Source organism: Castanea sativa, chromosome 11 (genome assembly GCF_040712315.1).
Source record: "Castanea sativa cultivar Marrone di Chiusa Pesio chromosome 11, ASM4071231v1".
Lineage (NCBI taxonomy): Eukaryota > Viridiplantae > Streptophyta > Magnoliopsida > Fagales > Fagaceae > Castanea > Castanea sativa.
The window spans coordinates 16,908,427-16,928,767 of record NC_134023.1 but is presented as its reverse complement, the minus strand read 5'-3'; the positions used below and the strand labels follow the sequence as shown (position 1 = coordinate 16,928,767).

The 20,341-nt window shown below is 32.3% G+C and overlaps 1 pseudogene; it reads left to right on the top strand.

The window, feature by feature from the left end:
- Positions 1-20,341, top strand: part of LOC142614985 (wall-associated receptor kinase 2-like) — a 101,005-nt pseudogene that overhangs the window by 12,877 nt on the left and 67,787 nt on the right.

Sequence of the window (20,341 nt, the reverse complement as noted above, 5' to 3'; positions counted from 1 at the left end):
CTACTTACAGACAGGGCAAACAGAGTCGACACATGGTTGTACCATACAGAATTCAGGCATACAAAGAATTCAACCTGAACTCTTTGGAACCAAACACTTTGCCTTGCCACAATTTATTCTTAGTTTTAAATCCATGAGTTTTTGCTTGGTCAATACCAACAACAGCATTCTCAAATTACCCCTACATCATGGATGGTCGCTCAACCTTGGGAAGAGCCTCATCAGCTGGTTGTGGCATCAATACTACTCTACACAATTGAATCTTACAAAAAATAAGCGAAATAAAGAGAATATCATTAGTTAGTTAGCCATTATTTTCTTTTAAACATTTTGGTTGTAAAATTGAAATTGTCTTGCAAGATTTAGTTCGGTGTGATTCATTGTGGTTCTTAGGAATAGCAGATTTGCTATTTGAAATTGTCAAGTAAATTTTAATTGCTTAAAATCAGTTTTTTTTTTTTTTTTTAGTCCCTCATAGCAAGGAAGTACACACAAGAAGTGATGTGAAAAAAATATTTTTTAAAATTTTTAGGGGACATTGGACACTATATGCTTAAATATACCACGTTATTAAAACAAAGCTCATTAATATGTAAAACGACCCCGCGCAATGCGCGGGTTAAACACTAGTATAATAATAATCATAGGACATCATTTTCCATGATATAAGGATAAATGGGGGTTGATGAGATCAGAATGTATGCCTAAAAGTCCTTCTTCATTTAATATATTGATAGGTTAGATTTTATGAAGTCATGCCTATTGTCCTATTAGCTACTAAAGCAATTTCAAGCACTATTCCTCCTTGAAAACGTGGGATGATTCTCTAGCCATATGTTACATATCTCAGATCATCTAATAAATGACTCATAACTCTTGATGCTGCAAGACATAAAGGACGTTGCTGGGTATATATTGGACAATGATAAGAGTGTAGGTGCATGACAAATGGTGGAGGAATTAACAAGGCTATATACAATTTTAAAATAACCATAGAGTAGCCCTATTATTCTATCAGGTACACCAGTAAGAGATGCCTCCTATAAGAGTGGGAACAAACCATATCTGTAGACTCCAATCTCAGGGCCACAGTGAAGAAAAGCAAAGCTCAACAGTCGGCTGAAGCAAAAGGATGCCCCATCAGCAAAATACACGTGTGACTAAAGAGAAAGAAAGCTAGAGTTTTATTTATTTAATTATTTTTTTTAAGGCTTAACAAGGCCCATATATATTTACTTATGTCACCTCACTTGGGCTTCGTATTCCATAGTATATATCTCATTTTTAATATCTTAGGCCCAAATCAATTTAATTTATTTAATTGTAGGCCTCTTTTATAATTTACGTATAATAATTAAATTGGTATAAAAAATATGAGGTGTTACACAGAACATGCTTCAAGGTTTATACCAGAGTAGCAAAGACAATGACTGTGGATTGACCACCCACATTAGAGTAGGCCAAAAAAGGACAAGAAGGCAGTTTGTGAACAAGGCAATTTTTTCCACATCTTGACAGGGTGGAAAATTTCCACTACTTGATGACAAGTAAAGCCTCCTCTTAAAATTATTACTTTCGAAAATATTTAAATCAATACACCAATGCATAAAAGTCTAAATTTAAAATATTAAACACAACATTACTAAAAAAGTTCATTCTTCCCCCAAAGGTCGTAAAGGCCATTGACTAAAACTTCTGTGCTTTCTTGTGACAGGGAGCTTCAGATAAAGCTTTTGGGGCTAAGCTTAGTTGGAATATATATTTTTTATATTATCAAAATATGGAGAATGATTTAGGTTTTAGAAAAAATGGTGATTGGAAAAAAGACTTAGTAATGAGAAGTATAATATTCTCCTTATTCACTCTATCTTGATATCCATGGGTTGCTTGAATTAAAAACCTATGTTTTGAGTTGCAATTAGCTTTATGATTGTCTCCTCAACCTTTTCAATGCTCTTAAACTTTAAAGGATACAACAAGGCATTTTCTTAAGCACCAGATTGGAAATGGGGATAATACTTCTCTTTGGTGAGATAAATGGCACTTTGCAGGGCCCTTGGTATTGAGTTTGCTGCAACTTGCAATGCCAATGAAATTAGGCGTCCTAACTCTATGTCGTAAGACCAAGCTTTTAAAAAGTTTTAGAACAATGATTAAGTGATTAACTCATATTTCCTAACAACTTAAGCTTTTGGGACAACTATTAATTTATCATTATTATCAGATTAAGTATTTTCGAGATCAAATTTGTCCCCGCTTTATCTCTCATTTAAAAAGTAAAAAAATCCCACATGTTGGTAATAGGACAACTGCTAATTTTGACAAAACAAACCCCTAATTAGCAAAGATCCTTGTAGCTAAAATGACACCTCCTAGTGTATCCAACAAAAACATACACCTAAAATGACACCTCTTGGTGTATCCAACAAAAACATACAGGTTTAAATCCCGTCTCACTTATTGTAACTATCGAATTAAAAAAAAAAAAAAAAAAAGGTTGGTTATTTCCACTTTTTTATATCTTGAACTTTAACCCTTGACTTTAATTTTGGTAACTGGAGTTGGAAATCAGTATCACAAAACATGCACACGCTTGTTAGTAATTGACTTAAATTAACTCTAAATTGGGAACAAGCTTTAATTTTCATCTTTTTCTTTGATTAGCTTTGGCAGGATGCAACATTAACAGAATGTCACGAAAATTTAACATTTCACTTGAGCAATCAATGTTAAAATTGTAAGTAAACTTTTTATAGAGAAATGTTGTACTCCAATAAAGAAGAAAAGGAAAGAGGAAGTAAAGAAAGCTCACAAATTCAAGGCCAATTCCTCTGGAAGCTCCTTGCACCATGGAAACCCCACCTTCCCGTTTCACAACGCAAACAAGCCTTGCGGCCTATAAATCTCAGCCCCAGCGGTGATGCCATTACTGTGAAAGCGCGCTGGTTCACAACCAAAAGCTTCATTCATGCATGAAATATACCAATAGATGGAGACAGATCTCTGTTCTATGTATCTATATGTACCTACGTGTACAAGATTCTGGAAGGTGTTAAGTTAGTTAACTACTCCAAACTAGTAGTGTGTGTGTGTATGAGTTTAAATTATATATCGTGTAAGTTACAACTTACACCTTTTTTAAGTCATGAATTTTTAAGTTATGGGTTCAAGTTACACTTAATGTAGTTATAAGTAATGTTATACTACCCAATAACTTGTTATAATATTCATATTTTGAAAATCCTACCATTAAATTACATGTTCTATATGTTCTTGACATTTATGCTAATTTTCATGTTAATTGTATGTTATTTACTATTTGATCCATAAACTCATTTTTCATGCATTATTTTAAACTACAAAAACTTAAATTTAATCAATTGATTGATGACATGACTATAAATCTTTGATCACATTGGACTATAAATCTTTGATCACATTAAAATTTTGTAAGAATGGAAAATATACGAAGATAATGTAATTTAACAGTAGATTTGCTAAAATTCGCATCCAGTTAAAAAATATTAAGTGATTTAATATTGCTTAAAATTATACTAGGTATAACTTAAACCCAGCTCATATATATATATATATATATATATATATATGATTTAAAATCTAGACTCTTCGGTTTTTGTACCTAATAATTCATTTATCACAAAAATTAAAAAATTATATAGGACACGAGGTATAAAATTGAATTTTTGCATGAAATCCAATTTAGAATATAATTGAATTTAGACTTTTTTATTTTTGCACCTAATAATTCATTTGACACAAAAATTTTAAAATTAGATGGGCACATGGAGCAAAATTAGACTCCAATTTAGAATCTAATTGAATTCTCTACTTTGGCTTTAAATGAATATATATATATATATATATATATATATATATATATATATATATATGATTTAGAATCTAGACTCTTCAGTTTTTGTACCCAATAAATCATTTGTCACAAAAATTAAACAATTATATAGGACACGTCGTACAAAATTGAATTTTTGCATGAAATCCAATTTACAATATAATTGAATTTAGACTTTTTGATTTTTGCACCTAATAATTCATTTGACACAAAAATTTTAAAATTAGATAGGGCACATGGAGCAAAATTAGACTTCAATTTAGAATCTAATTGAATTCTCTACTTTGGATATATATATATAGGGTGCATTGACTCTTGGGTTTTTGCATCTAATAATTCAATTTTCACAAAAATTAAAAAATTAGATGGAACACGAGGCACAAAATTAAACTCCAATTGAAATTCAATTTAGAATTTAATTAAATTTAGACTATTTAATTTTTGCATCTAATAATTCACTTGACACAGAAATTTTAAAATTAGATAGGACACATGGTGCAAAATTAGACTCCAATTTAGAATTTAATTTGATTTTCTCTATGCTTTGGCTTTAAATAAACTAGCTTGTAACCCTATACATATGCATAAATATACTTAAAAGATATATATTAAGATGTATAATATAATTCTTACGTATATAATTTAAATATTATTGATAGTCATTTATATATATATATATATATATATATTTTAACTCTTTAAAAAGCCTTGTAAGAATATTATTAGGTAGAAAATATAAATTACACATTTTTAATTTTTTTTAAATTTTTTTATGTTCATTAATTCTAGAGTCTTTGGTTTTTGTATGCAATAACTCACTTGGATGGATATTTATGATGTAGTCCCATATTTGATTCTAAAATTAATAAATAAAACTCTCTTTAGAAATAAATGATTTAGGATACATGACACAAAATTAAACTTCAATTACAGAATCTATATGGGTAAAACTTAAGTATATTACTTAGATGTTGTTCCTTAAGTTCTCCTTTTAAGATTCTGCCAAATAGTTTTTTTATCACATGATAAAAGTATATTTTTTAGTTAAGTAACCACATGATAGAATCTTAAGAGAAGAACTTAAAAAACAGCATCTACGGTAGTGTATGTAAGTTTTTTCCTATATATAGATTAATTAATTTTATAGGGTGCATTCTTCTAAAAAAATTTGATATGATGCACAAGTATAAAGATATTTAATTAATCTCACATGGTCTAAAAGATTAAAAGGAAAAAGGCAACCATGAGTCGCACTTTCTGATTGTCCAGTCACAATGGTAAATAATATCATGTTTCTTTCAAATATAATCAAACACCAAGTGTTGGCATAAGTGATTCTCAAAAAAAAAAAAAAAAAAAAAGAAAAAAAAAAAAAAGGGTGTTGGCATTAGCTTCGTTGCTCTGCTTGTCAGTATCTCTTCGATGTACTTTATAATTATGCCAAAAAAGCTAATATTCTATTTCTTTCTAATGTAGGTATTGGCATAAGCTTCATAGTTGTGCTTGTTTGTAGCTCTTGGTTGTATTTGATAGTTAAGAAAAGATAGTTGATCAAGCTTAAACAAAGGTTCTTTGAACAGAATGGGGGTTTAATTTTACAACAAAAACTCTCTAAACAAGAAAATTCAGCTGAAACAACCAAAATCTTCACCATGAAAGAGTTGAAAAAGGCTACCAACAATTATGATGAAACTTTAATCATAGGCCGAGGAGGGTTTGGTATAGTTTATAAAGTTTATAAAGAAATTTTACCAAATAATATGATTATGGCCGTCAAGAAGTCAAAAATAGGAGATGAAAGCCAAATTGAGCAATTCATCAATGAGGTAGTTGTACTTTCCCAAATTAATCATAGGAATGTGGTTAAATTATTAGGCTGTTGTTTGGAGACACAAGTTCCTTTACTAGTTTATGAATTCATACCCAATGGTACTCTCTTTGAGCACATTCATCATGAAAGTAAGGTGTCCACCATATCATGGGAAACTCGTCTTAGGATAGCCGCAGAAACAGCAGAAGCACTATCATATTTGCACTCTGCAGCTTCTCCACCTATAATCCATAGAGATGTCAAGTCTTCAAACATATTGTTGGATAACACTTACACAGCAAAGGTATCAGATTTTGGAACTTCAAAATTGGTTCCACTAGACCAAACACAATTAGCTACAATGGTGCGAGGAACTTTGGGATACTTGGATCCGAATACATGCAAACAAGTCAATTGATAGAAAAGAGTGATGTTTATAGCTTTGGAGTGGTCCTCGTAGGGCTATTAACTGGAAAAAAGCTCTTTCATTTGATAGGCCTGAGGAAGAGAGAGATCTAGCCACATATTTTCTCTCATTTTCCAAGAATAATAGATTGTTTGAAGTTCTTGAAAAACATATAGCATATGAAGAAAATGTAGACCAACTAAAGGAAGCTGCAAATCTTGCAAAGATGTGCTTAAGATTGAAAAGGGAGGATAGGCCTACTATGAAGGAAGTAGCAACAAAATTGGAGGATTTAAGAAAGATGGAGAAGCATTCCAGAGACAATGTTGATTCTAACTCAAAAATAAATAAATTCTTGCACACCAAGACATTAGATTCTCACAATTATGATGTTGATAATCAAAGTGCTGATGTGAATGATACTGTGAGGGACCATGTAGCATTATTGGGTTTTGACGATGGGAGATAATCTTATCTTGATAGCATATCCTTGGTAGATATAATACAATGTGGTTATTGTATGTATTTGCATCCAAAATGTTTTTAGAGCTTTATCCTAAATCAAAACTTCTGCCAATAATAATGAAGGTTACAAATAAATATCATACTTATTTCTTTCATATTTTCTCTTATATTTTTTTTTTCATCTATGAATATAAATTAGATTTCCATTTTATGGAACGGTGGATAAAACTCTATCGTACTGTAACTCTCCACTTAAGAAACTCTATGCTTGTGTTCATCGCAGGATTGAGATCAAATGATGCTATAACTATCAAGGGTTGAGATTGAGCATTAAAAAATATAACTTTCAATCTCCGCCCTTAAATAAAAAAAAAATGAAAAAGTAATTAAAAAAAAATTGTGTGGTGAGAGTTGAGGTGAATTGCACTTGGTACACTCAATCCAAATCCGTTTGCCTCATCCCATTCATATTATTATTATTACAAGAAAATGGTTCTTTGAAGGACTAATCATAGATTTATATAATAGTCGTCTCATAGCCAGGATGGTGATTATGTACAGTGACGTTTTTGCATTTTGGGGTCTATGCTAGTTGTAAATTTCATAGGGGTTTTTGTTTGGTGGCAGTGGTCATGGACGTGGAGTCATTCATGGACTTGGGGGCAATGACCCCCCCCCCCCTTTTTTATTTAAAGAATTGAAGTGTGTGTGTGTGTGTGTGTGTACAAGTACTACTTTGTTCAATAAAATTATTTTTTTCCCTTAATCAATATAAGAGAAATGCTACAACTACAAACTTTTTTACAAATATTGAGGTAACTCTATCTTTTATCTCAAAAAAAAAATTTGAGGTAGCAAATTCTTATTGGTTTGCATCTTGGCCCACAACTTATATCACTATTTTACTTACTAATAACCACTCATCACAACAACAATTTGTAAAAAAGTTTGTAGATCTAGTATTTTCTTCATTTTAAAGGTAATAAAAAAATTTATAAATCTAAAATCTAAAACAAAATATATAAGCCCAAAAAAATTAGCACAACAAAAATTATCGATAGCAAAGCTAAAAAAATTAAGACCAATCAATCAATTTTAAAAAAACCAAACAACTTGGTTCTTTAAAAAATTTTAAACAAAATAATTTTGTCCTTGCCAGCAAAAGACACACTTTACACACACATAAAAAAATAATAATAAAAGAGAACTCTTGCCAGCTAAGCAACAAAGCCAAAAACAAAAGCCATCGCATGCATCCAACAACAGAGCCGCCCTTCTAACTCCAAGTCCTGGCTTCCTTCTTGGCAGTGGTAGTTTAAAAGCATTTATATTTGTGGTGTTAAAAAATTTAGTTTTTAATAACTTAAAAAATACTTTATCTATTTATACACACCATTTTACAATACACTCAATATCAAATGTTCTATTTTTTTTATCACTTCATTTATAATACACCCATTTCATTGAGAGAGAGAGAGAGAGAGAGAGAGAGAGAGACATTTGTTAATGAGAAAAAGTCACCAACACCTAAAAAACAATAATTTTTTTAGGGAAATGTTTTGTTATATATAGGGTTATGTGGCAGCAAAAAAAAAAAAAAGTAACATGTGCCCAAGGGTCATGTGCAATGCACATGACTAGGAGGAATCTTACACACTTGTCGCTTTCTTTTTGCTGCCCAAAGATTAAAACAAGCATTGAAGAGTATATTTTAGGCATGCAAAGAATTAAAAGACATGGTAAATATGTGTGTGTCTGTGTGATAAACCTTAATCTAAGATCATGTGAACATGTTATTTGAATTGAAACCCTAGAACATGCAAAACTAAGAACAACCTAGTTCTATCATACTAACAATGAAGAACAAATGAAGAACTTGAAATAAAAACATGCTTGTGCTTGAATCTAAATAAGCTAAGGCATAATGAAAAGAAGGTTTAGAAATCTTACTTGCATGCACTAGCACTTCTGAGCACTCCAAGCAAAAAAGTTTCTCTAGAGAGGGATTTGTGAATAGGAAATTGGTAACTTAAGACTAGGAGGACCAAGCTATCCCTTTTAGTGAGTTGAGACTAGGAGGTCCAAGACACCAAAGGCACCTTCCTATTACTAACTCTAGAGAGAGAGAGAGAGAGAGAGAGAGAGAGAGAGAGAGAGAGAGAGAGAGAGAGAGAGAGAGAGAGAGAGAGATTTCAGGTTTTTCTTTAAAACTTTGGGTTGCTTTCAACTTATACTGGAGAGAGGTATTTATATAGAAGGTTGGGTGTGGGTGCAAGTGCTCGCGATGAGTGGTTTCGTCATGGGAAGTACGTCTTAGCAAAGTGGACCGAGCAAAGGGTGAAAATGGAGTCCCACCTAGACTAGGTCTAGGAACCATATGTATAGCGCATTTATGTGAATGATTAATCTTACCAAAACACATGTTCGAAGTTTAGGTATAGGTATGGGAAGGTGTTAGACATCCAACCCCACTCGACCCATAGGTTAGCCCCCACTCATTATGTTCCAAATCCTAATCCCATCAAAGGGTCCTCTAATAGGTTATTCTACACACACACACACACACACACTCACACACACATACTAACATGCATCTAAACACACAAAGATGGCATCTCAATCATAGCATTCATGGCACAAAGTCCTAATAGTCATCTAGCATGGCATTGACATTATATCCATCCAAAGGCAGCAAGTATATCACAGGGTAGCAACATCAACAAAGTAGTAGCGTATAATCATGCCCACCCGACCTGTAGGTTGGCCTCTACTCATTGTGTTCCAAATCCTAATCCCATTAAAGGGTCCTCTAATAGGTTATTCTACACACACACACACACACACACACACACACACACACACACACACACACACACACTAACAAGCATATAAACACATAAACATGGCATCTCAATCATAGCATTCATGGCACAAGGTCCTAATATTCATCTAGCATGGCATTGACATTATATCCATCCAAAGGCAGCAAGTATATCACAAGGCAGCAACATCAACAAAGCAATAGCATATAATCATGACATTTAATCAAGCATGTTCAATCACTCAAGCATAGCATCATAGCATTCGTCAATCAAAGAAACCAACCATTATGTTCAAAGATGCATATTTATATACATGACTTACCTTCACTTACCTCAGCACCTATGCATCAATGCATGTTCATGTTGTTCATCTAAAGCATACAAACCCTAATCCTTAATGTTAAGTTATGTTTTTTTTTACATAATATTTATGATGGTTGTATTCCATGACAAAATTGTTGTAATTTTATTAATTTATTTCCTTGTATTTTGTGGATTTAATTGTAATGGGTTTAGTGTTAGGTTGGTGAAGATTGCTCAAGACATGTTGAATTCGCGACTAGCTCACTACTGGTTTGTGAGTAACTTGGGACTTGGACAACCCACAAGACACTTTAACGACTAGGATTTTAAGTATTACTATTCTATCCTTCACCCACATTATATATACTCTCATTATCTACAAAATTGTAAGGAGGCTATCAGATAGAAAACCCTAGGGATTCAGGTTTTCACTACACCCACCTTTTAGAGAGAGCTACTCATTCTCAAGAGAGAAATCCTTGTAGTCTCTTCTCCTTTCCTCTCCCATTGTCATACCTTGAGAGACAATTTTACCCAAATGCGAGCCATACTCATTCAGAGAGTAGAGAGTGTTTTGGAGCTTGAGAAGTATTAGGTCTTTGCCAAATTAAGCTGGTAAGGCTTGGCAGTGCAATTGGGAGGGCATTGCGGGATTCGAGAAGCTAGTGAAGACAAGACTCCAAGAAGTATGATAGTAGCTGGAGCTTGGAGAGCCCAAGTACTTTGGGTAGATTAGGTTTGAATGGGTCTTTTTGGTATTCTCATACTCCCTCCAACTTATTCACTAGTGGATCATTTCAGCTTTGAGGGCCATAGAGAGGTTTTTACGTTGAGTTCTTTAGTTTTCCTCTTCAATAAAACATCGTGGTGTTATCTTAGGTTTCATATTCTTTAACTTACTGCCCTTTACATTTAAGCATTGCATCCTCATGTTCATCCATACAATTTTTGAATGCATTGGTTAATTAATTGGCTAATTACTTATATTTTGCTTTAACTATGTTTAGCCTAAAATTAATCTAGCTGTAATTAAAAATTGGGGGTCTAAACTAGATCTAGTATTTATACTAGTGAGCTTTCACTTAATCTAACAATCCAAGTAATAATACATTGTATTCTACTGACCCTAGACCTAAACATGTGAAAACGAAACTAACAGAAGCTAAATATGTAATTAAAAACGAAGCAAAAAAGGGAAAGTAGCAAAAACCCTAAATCTAGGTTTCTATGCACGACTATGCGTGCACATATATGAAGTATGCGTACGAATGTCTTGTACGCAAGCATGAAGCATGCATATGTATACATGCCCAGAAACACAGTTTTAAAGCAGCAACAAACCAATAATTTAAATACAATCTAGCATGCTAGTCTCTCTCATTCTTGTTTGTTTATTACTATGTTTTCTACCTTAATACTTTTGTTGTTAGTGTAGGTTTATAGCTTTTGTATTAGAAGCATGCAAGTAATAAATACAATCTAGCATGGTTTTAATACGAAAGCTATAAACCTACACTAACAACAGAAGTATTAAGGTAGAAAACATAGTAATAAACAAACAAGAATGAGAGAGAGAATGTTAGACCCTTATCTTAGACATAAGAACTCTTTTGAGCTTTAATTTGACCGTTCCCCTCAGTCAATCTAATCAAGATAAAACCAGAATGTTAGTAAGTTTAAAACTTGAAGGTCAAGACCAAAATAAGTCCCACCCAAGTAAATTCCAACTTGAGGATGTTTTAGAATAAAAACTCTCTCTTTAATTCATTATTTTCCAGTGAATTCATAGTGTTTTAGGAAAAGAGCATTTGAGGCCTTTTATAGTGATCATAGAGGGGAGTGGGGTGGCTCCCAACTGATGTGAGATTCACTTTACATGATCTTACATAAAAAACTTTCCATACAGGTATTCAAAAACCCTACATGCGTGTGCGTGCTTCAAGTATGCATATGCATGCTTACAATATGCGTATACTTAGGGTTCCTATAGGCTTTTCTTTTACCAAAACATCCTTCCAAATAAAGATATACCAACTTGATCCCTAAGCGAAACCTGAGCCTCCGAATGATGCTGTCATTGGGAAACAAGGGATCAAGTTGTGTGATAAATCTTAAGTAGAAGACTATCTTGTGTGTGCACCGTGTATGTCTTCTATGTGTTTCATAATTTGTCTCTTTTAGATTCTATATTACATATCATGCTTAACCATAGTATTTGCCAGTGGGTTACAATTAGCTTAATTGGTAAATCGTACTACTCCACTATTTAGTTCTAAGAATCATGTGGTATACTAGAGGGAAAAACTCAAACAGTTATTAATTACTGTAGTATTTTTTTTTAAAATGTAGACAGTGTGATAACATTTACACCTTTCTTATAATAACAAATTTTTAAGATTTAAAGAAAAAATCCAATATCAGAATTCATTTAAAAAATCTAGAGGATGTTAATAATTGAATTTGTGTTTCCTAATTTTTAGTGGGAGCTTAAAAATGAACATCTGAGTTTTATAAAGTGGTCCAAAATGATACCCTGAGGGTTGTTAGGTTATCTTGTTTCCTTTCTTGAAAACAAGTTTTAAGATAAGACCTTTTTCTTATAGATAAGAAACCATTTTTTTGTAAGGTTAAATTATTAGCAAGAGGCTAGATAAACTAATATTCCAACAAAAAATAAACAAAATTCATTAAATTGATGATGCATCATGCTCAACAAACTATCGTATAAAATTAACAAACGAACAATAGCTCAATACCTCTATTGAGCTATTATTCATCAACAAGACTAAATAAATTATTATTATTATTATTATTGTTGTTGTTGTTGTTGTTGAGGATTTGATTAGGGATTTTTAGATTTACAGATGTGATTGCATAAAGAAATAGAAAGAAAATAATATTTAATTGGAACATTGATATAGTATTGAGGCTGATGTAGGTGTACGTAAAAAAAATAGAAAACTAAACTAGAAAAAGTGGAGTTTTTTGAGATATCTTGCCAATGATGTGTAGAGTTTGATGTGAATGTTCTTATGTATGAATAAATGGGCCCCTTCATCAATGACCTAACTTAGTCCCCCTATGGTATTTTAATGGAATAGGTTTTCCTCCCGTTGAATCTTCTAATTTTCTCTCATTTTTATAGATGCAAGACATGTGACATTAAAAATAAATAAATGCAATATACCCATGTAAATGGGAGAGAAAGAGATTAAGATGTTAATGAATGTGGTGAAATTCGATAAATTTACATTAGTCTTGTCCCCCCTAGGTTCAAAGTCAGGCTTTGTCCCTATTATCATTGCTCATGTTGTATTGTTCCTAGCTCATGGTACTCTTTTATATCTATATCTATATCTATATATTATCTATATATATATATATATATATATATATATATATATATATATATAAAACCGAAGCCTCTGCTTTCTCCACAATTTTACATGTCAGCATTATTAAAAAAGAAAAAAAATATATTTTCAACTAAAAAATAATAATAAAGAAGCTAAAATCCTAAAACGTATACTCTAACGCTTCTACTTCTCATTCAAACCCGAAAATCAAACCCTATAACTATTCTCTCCAACTCTGAAAATCAAAAACTCAAAACGCATCTCTTCTCTACTCTTCTCCTTCCCCCAAATTGCAAAATCTCTTCTCTCCCCATCCTTCCACCCCCAGACTAGACAAGCTTCTATGGTTACCGAACCCCAATGGACAATTTTCCATTAAATCTACCTACCATCTTGCAACCCAACTCACTGATACGCCAACCACAAACTGATGTTAGCTGGAAAAAGTTTTGGAAGCTCAAAGTCCCTGAAAGGATTAAGAGAATTACCTCCTCAGCTGCTTTGCTCATACCGAAGAGGTATAACTCTGTAAATTTCTGTCTTTGTGTGTGAGTTAAGTTTTGTTTGGTTTGGGTTTTTGAATTTTTCTCTTCAATTGAAAATCTGTTTGCCCAGTTATTACTTCCTATATGTTGTTCTCTCTCTACTTCAATTGTTCATGGAATTAAAAGGGTTCTAAAAAGGCCCCTGAATGGTTGGCCTTTGATTTGCCGGCATTAAAAGGGTTTTTTTTTAGATTCTGGCGATTTAAGGTGGAAAATTTATTTTTCCATCTCGGTTTTGAACCAAAATATGGGTTTGGATAGTTTGGGTTGTTGTCTTTGACTCAATTAATGAAGTAGCTACTGTTGCATGGGAAGTTAGGTATTTAGGTTCCTTTCTACTTTGAAGGCCTTGATTTTGGGATTTTGAATTTGATCTTATTATTGATGATAAATTGATAATGTGTGTTCTGTGGTAAAAAATATATATATATATATACACACACACACACACACACACACACACACACATTAATACCTGATGAATGTCAACTTTGGTGTTAGTTTGCATCTTGGTTCTTTTACAAAAAGGCCATCAATTTTGGTTTGTTTACTACTATTTACTTCCTACTTCTTAGAATGGTCCTCAGCCACATGGTAAGGTTGTTTTTGCTCACTTGATAGGGACTTAAACCTATTAAATGCTTTACATATAGAAGGCCTATGGTAATCGTCTAAGAGTGTTGATTATTTATTAATGGATTGCCTACAATGTGTTTGATTATAATTTTCAATAACTCTCACGTTGTTCTATTTCAAAATAAATCCTCTTGAAGCAATCAAAGTTTAGAAGATGGGACTTCTATTGCAAGGAATTGGTGGACAAAGGTACTGCTATTGATAATGCTTCTTTCTACATTTAGATTGATGTTCCATTCCTCAATATATTTGTCTCTTTCAATATATGTTGTCAATGTTGATCTCAAGGTTAGCATTTGTGGTTTTTGGAATAAAATAACTCTAAAAAACCTTTATCTGGTATATGTAATTGTAGGCCATCTTGACATCGGTATAATACTTAGATTAAAGGCATTTTTAATGTCTATATTACTATATATATGCATTGTTATTGTTGTGCAGCCCTATCATGGTTTATGAGAGAAATAATGATTGGCTGGCACCCAGTAAAGGCTGATGGGGATCATTTGTTTTCATGTACCTTGGTAAAATTATTGATTAAACTAACTAGACACTTCCAAAAAAAAAAACTTAACACTTGAAGCAGAGGAATCAATACTTTTTCTTGATTTGCTTTGTAGGTAGAACAAAAAATGATGGTGGAATAGACATGAATACCAAAAAGAAATACAACATTTATGGGAAGTTTGGATTAGTTGAAGTCTCCCTTCAAATGACATTATTTGCTGTCCATGAATTGATTCTTACCAAAAACTTATCGATTACAGGGCTGCATTCTTATCGCCTATAGCTTCAAACAATTTGATAAACTAGATTTGGTTTGTTATCTATTTATACTTTTGACAATAATTGATTTATGAAAATTGTGGCTATTTAAGAATTGTGATTTGCTTTTTATAATTTAACATAAAAGCCCAGTTTGAAAATTTTAATGCTTTTGTTCTCACGCTGATTTTGATTGTTTGAGATTATTGTAGTGATTGTAAACACCTTCAGGTAAGTAATTATTTGATGAGTTTATAATCAAATCTTTGATAATGAGTAAACCCCAAGGGATACCAGAGTTTGTTGGGAACCCTCTTGAAGTGAGGTTAGGAGTTTATTGCAATTATGATATAGGCTTATTTGAGTTGACTAATGGTTGCTTTGTTCTTTTAGGTGTTGAATTTTTTTATGCATGTTGAGGTTGTTCCATTTTGTTAGACATCTCCAGCCAAGAGGCCTTAGGCTTTACTTGAGGACTTGTGTTGTGTTGGTAATCTTTGTTTTTGTTCTGTGTTTGTTTAAATTTTTTAGTGAATAAAATTTGTTCTGCACTATTTTCCTGCATAAATCTGTGTTTTACATCTAAAATCTGCACTTTTTTACAACCAAAATATGCACTACTCCACTGTTTCAAATTTTTGCACTACACTATTTCTCTTCTATTATTGTTTCTTAAATGTTGGTTGGAAATTGGCTTCTTATTGTTTTGCAGATAAGGATTTGGCATTTTGTTATCTAGGTTATTTGGAACTATGGATCTTTATCTGTGTAGGACTCTTAATACAAGATGAGAACAATCAGGTATTTACGAGTCTTCTCCTTTATTCTATACTGTTTCTTGCATATTTATTGGTAATATGTTTCTAGAAAGAATTTGAAATTGGAATGTGATTGCATATTTAAGTTTCTTGGTTATCTCAAACTTGGTTTTGTGTACAAATTTGATATTTAACTTGTATATATTGTAACAGCAATTTATTAAGTGAACAAGGTGGTGATTCTACAAAGTTTCAAAAAGTTGATGTTGAAAGTAATGTACAACTCACACCAACATCTGTAATCAAGGAAAACAAAAGGAGTTGTTCAGGGACTTCTACGAAGCAACAGGGAAGAAGATTAATTTAAAGTTGTTTTTCAATTTATTTGAAATATTGATTAATTAGTTCTTTAAATTTTTGTTTCATACATTTAATGGATAATTGATGATGTTAAGGATTGTAAGCCAAATTTTAACTTTAATTTAAGTTTGATTTCTAATTTTCATTACGTAATTTAATTTTTCATATCAAGGATAGGAAACTTTGAGACTGAAATCTTAATGTACAATTAAAGATGAAAAGACAAAATTATTTACATCTTCATACACAATAGATTTCCCGTGCATCGTACGAGTTAGCGACTAGTATATATAATAGTAGAAGCTGAGAGAAAGTGGGTTCCTACATTTAAGGAGGTGTTGACAAATAGGAAAAAAGACCACTTAAAATTCTGCCACGTATACAACTTTTAAGTAAAACAGCCGTACATTACAATGTTTGGCCTTCAAAAACTCTGCCACGCTTGCAAAAAAAACATCGTTTCACTCCTTTTCATTAGACTAGGCATCTCTTTTCATTAGACTACGCTTAACATCTTCTCTCTCTAAAAGAAAATGCCTACCATTACTGCAACACAGAGAAAGGGAAGGAAAGATTAAAAAAAAAACTTGCGATCTGGTGGAGATTCGTATGGCCAGCCCTATGTGATTTGCTGCTCTGCCTCATCTCTCCTCTGCAACCAAATTTCTCTAAAGGTCATTGTACTCTTTGCTTCTTCAAATACTATTTTGGTTTTTTGAGTCTCTTATATGTATATGTTTTTAGTTTAACACCAGATGTTTATACTATAAGAATTATCATCTTCCTTTTCTATATTTCTGTACTTCAAAATTTTTTCATATTGAATTGTCTAGGGTTCTTCTTCCATTCCTTTTGAAATATAGATGGGTTTGTTTCTTTTTGTATGAAAAAATTATAATTTCCGGTTTTAAGTACTGGTAAAAAAAGGGATTTTGCCCTTGATTTTAATAGCCAAGTTTCAACTTGGATGTTTATAAGTTTGAAAAAAGCTTAATACACGATACAACTTGGTTTGTAGGGGCGTAGCTAGGAATAATTACTTGGATGGGTCGGGTTGTAGGAGAGATATACTAAAATATAATTCAACCAATTTTCATGTGATTCAAACCACGAAAATTGAAAACTATGACAATAAATTTTCGGTCCTTTGTATGGATACTCTATATTTCTAGGTAGATATGGACATGTTATGAGATAAGCAGGTCGAATTTTATATTGTTCGTTGATAGGGAATTCATATATTTATTTATGTGATCCTGGATCATGGTTTATCCCTTTAGATTGAATTCTTAAACATTTGGAGGGACGCTTATCAGACATTGAAGTATCAACATTTGTTTCTATAGATTACCTAAGTTTTGAATGACATACAACTTTTTTCTTAAAAAATACATTAATTGTTTGTCATTTGCTCATTATTTGGCACCTAATTTCAATCCCCCAAAAAAGAAATCAATTCAAAAAATGATAAACTAACTTGGAAGAGAGATATAAGAAATTATCATATAAAATTCATTCTTACACATTCTCATGGCACTCACCCCACCCAGACCCACTCAAGAGACAAACAATACAAAAGCCAAAAAGGCTGAGTCATAGAGTCAGTGGGTTAAGAATAAAGACTCCAATAACAATAAATATAAAAAGATAAAGTAAAATAAATATAAATTGCTTTACTGGCAAAAGATATCACATACACATACTTGATATTTCTATTAAACTGTTTAGTATTTAGTTCAGTTCTAGAGAAAAAGAGAGAGAACTGATATGAGAATGACTGAATGAGATACCTTGAGGAATTAAGGTGAGGGCTTTAGGATTTGAGGTTGAGCAATGAACGCTAGTGGAGCTACAAATTAGTCACGGCGAACTGGAGAGGCATGACTGGATGATGTGAGGACTGGGAATTTAGGCAGCATGAACTAAGGTTTTCAAGTAGAGCGCAGAGGTGTGACTACATGAAGACTAGGAATTTAGGCAAAAGCGTGAGGTGGTGACTGAAGAGTTTGTTTTGTTTGATTAGGATTAAAGATTTCAGATTTAGGGATGGGCTGGGCTGGAAGTGCCTTTAGGTTAGAGGAAAAGAATTTTGTATGATTAAGGATTTTGGGCTGGCTGGTTGGGCTGAATGTGGAAAAATATTTCTGTTTTATTTGAAGTTGTATTGGATTGGTTGTTGAAAATAATTTAGGGGGGCCAGATTTAATTCTTGGAGGGGCCTAGGTCTTTTTTTTTATATACTCTATGGGAAAATTTAAAAATTTTGGGGGGACCATGGCCTCCCCAAGGAGCTAAGTAGCTCCGCCCCTGTTGGTTTGATTTGTTACGATTTAGGTTTTTTGGTTAGGAGAAGTTTTGTTTAATTTATGTAAATAGACGGGTTAGCTTTGGTTTAATCTCTTACCCTATTGTCTTCTTTGGGTTTGCTGTCAATTTAGGTATTCAAGATACGAAGATAGAGATCGGCGCAACTTGGTGACCAGGATAATCAGAATTAAACACAGATCGATGAAAGGTAAGTATCAATTCTCTGTGTTCAATTTTGAATTGAAATTCGAATGTTCATTCTCTTTCTTTAGATGCTTTGTTGTGAATATAAATTCTTACGCCATGGACAAGAATGGCAGAACCCTAGAATTGTGAATTGTATTCTTTCATTATTTACTGCTTTCTTTGAAGTAGAAATTTAGAAATAATACTAAACAAAGGTGCACAATGTCATCAGGGACAACTTAACCCATTAGATGATCTGCATTCACAAATGCATAAAAAAATCATGATTTGCACGACTTTTCAAGCCCTTTGAATTGCTGCTTCTCCTCTCTCTTTACTTTTTGTACTAAAAAATCATGTTCCCCATTTGATTGTGAATGTATATTTGTTTTAACGAATCAGTGAATTTCTTTTTACAGTAAATTATGTTTTTATTTTTCCCTTATTGTATTTGATTAAATAGCCAATATATTGTTTAAAATTATGTCGTTGAATATTTAGTTATTAATTCCTAAAGACTGTTGTGTGGTTTACACATTAATGTTTCGATTAGTTTTTAATATTTAGAATAAAGCTTTTTATTTTAAAAGCAAAAAAAATATTAGCATAGATGAGAAAACTTGGCTAATCTTGAAGCGAAGTTCATTATGAAAATGGTTTTTTTTTTTGGTGACGGTTTGCTCTCTATGTTCAGCCAGGAAACAAAGAGATTAGGATGTAATTGATGTTATTTTGGTTCTTGGATTATATTTTGACTAACTGAAACCAAAATCCTAAACCTTTATTTTTTAGAACTTTGTTTTGTCTGTGTAATGCTGCCAAATCTTTCTTTGTTTTGTATGTGTAACGTTTTTATGTACATATATTGTTCTCTTGCCGCCGACAAATCCAAAGAATCTGCAACTAAAGCCATCTTTCTCTGAAGTGCAAAATCCGAACCCCAAGTAAGAATTTTGATACGCATTCAACTGAAAACCTACCTACCCTGTTATTATTTACTTTTGGTGTTTTAGGTTGCTACGGTTTAATGGTTGGCCTTTAGTTTGTTGGCCTTAAAAGGGTTTTCCAAAAAAAAAATTAATTATGTTCATTTTAGGGGCTATGGTTTCTTCTGTTTTATATGTTATTGTGGTAGAAGTGGAACATTTTAGTGGGTTTTCAAACTTGGGCTTCTTCCTCTAGAGGGGGAAGATTCTTTTTTTGATTTGCTCTTAGGAAGTTAAATTATGTAAAATTTTGTTAGTGGTGTTGCTTTTGTTGGTGTCATCAACCCAAAAGATATAAGGTACAGTGATTGATAATCTCCATCAAGTTAAAATATGTCTGAATAGACACAAAGCATCCAAAAACAAGTGAAGTTCATAGAGCTTGCCACATAGGATTAGATTAGATAGTTGCAGATAGTTTCTGTAGCTGTTTTGGACCTCTTGGTGTCTGTACAATGTTGTTTGCTTCTACTTATATTGATCCACTAATTCACTAATTGTCTTCGATTAATGTTTTTGATTTGTCCATGGATTTTTATTATTATAGTTTGCGCTTGAATGTTGATTTCCTTTAATTTATCTCATACTTTGTTTTACATTTTGATCATTTACTCTATTCGAGTTTCAATTGACTTTGATTTGCATGTTTTAAATTAAAATCTAGATGTTTATTCTCTCTTTCAATGTTTTGGTCTCAGATTATTATCTTTGTTCTTCCTACTTTACTAACATTGTAATTTTTTCCAAGTTGGAATTATTATTATT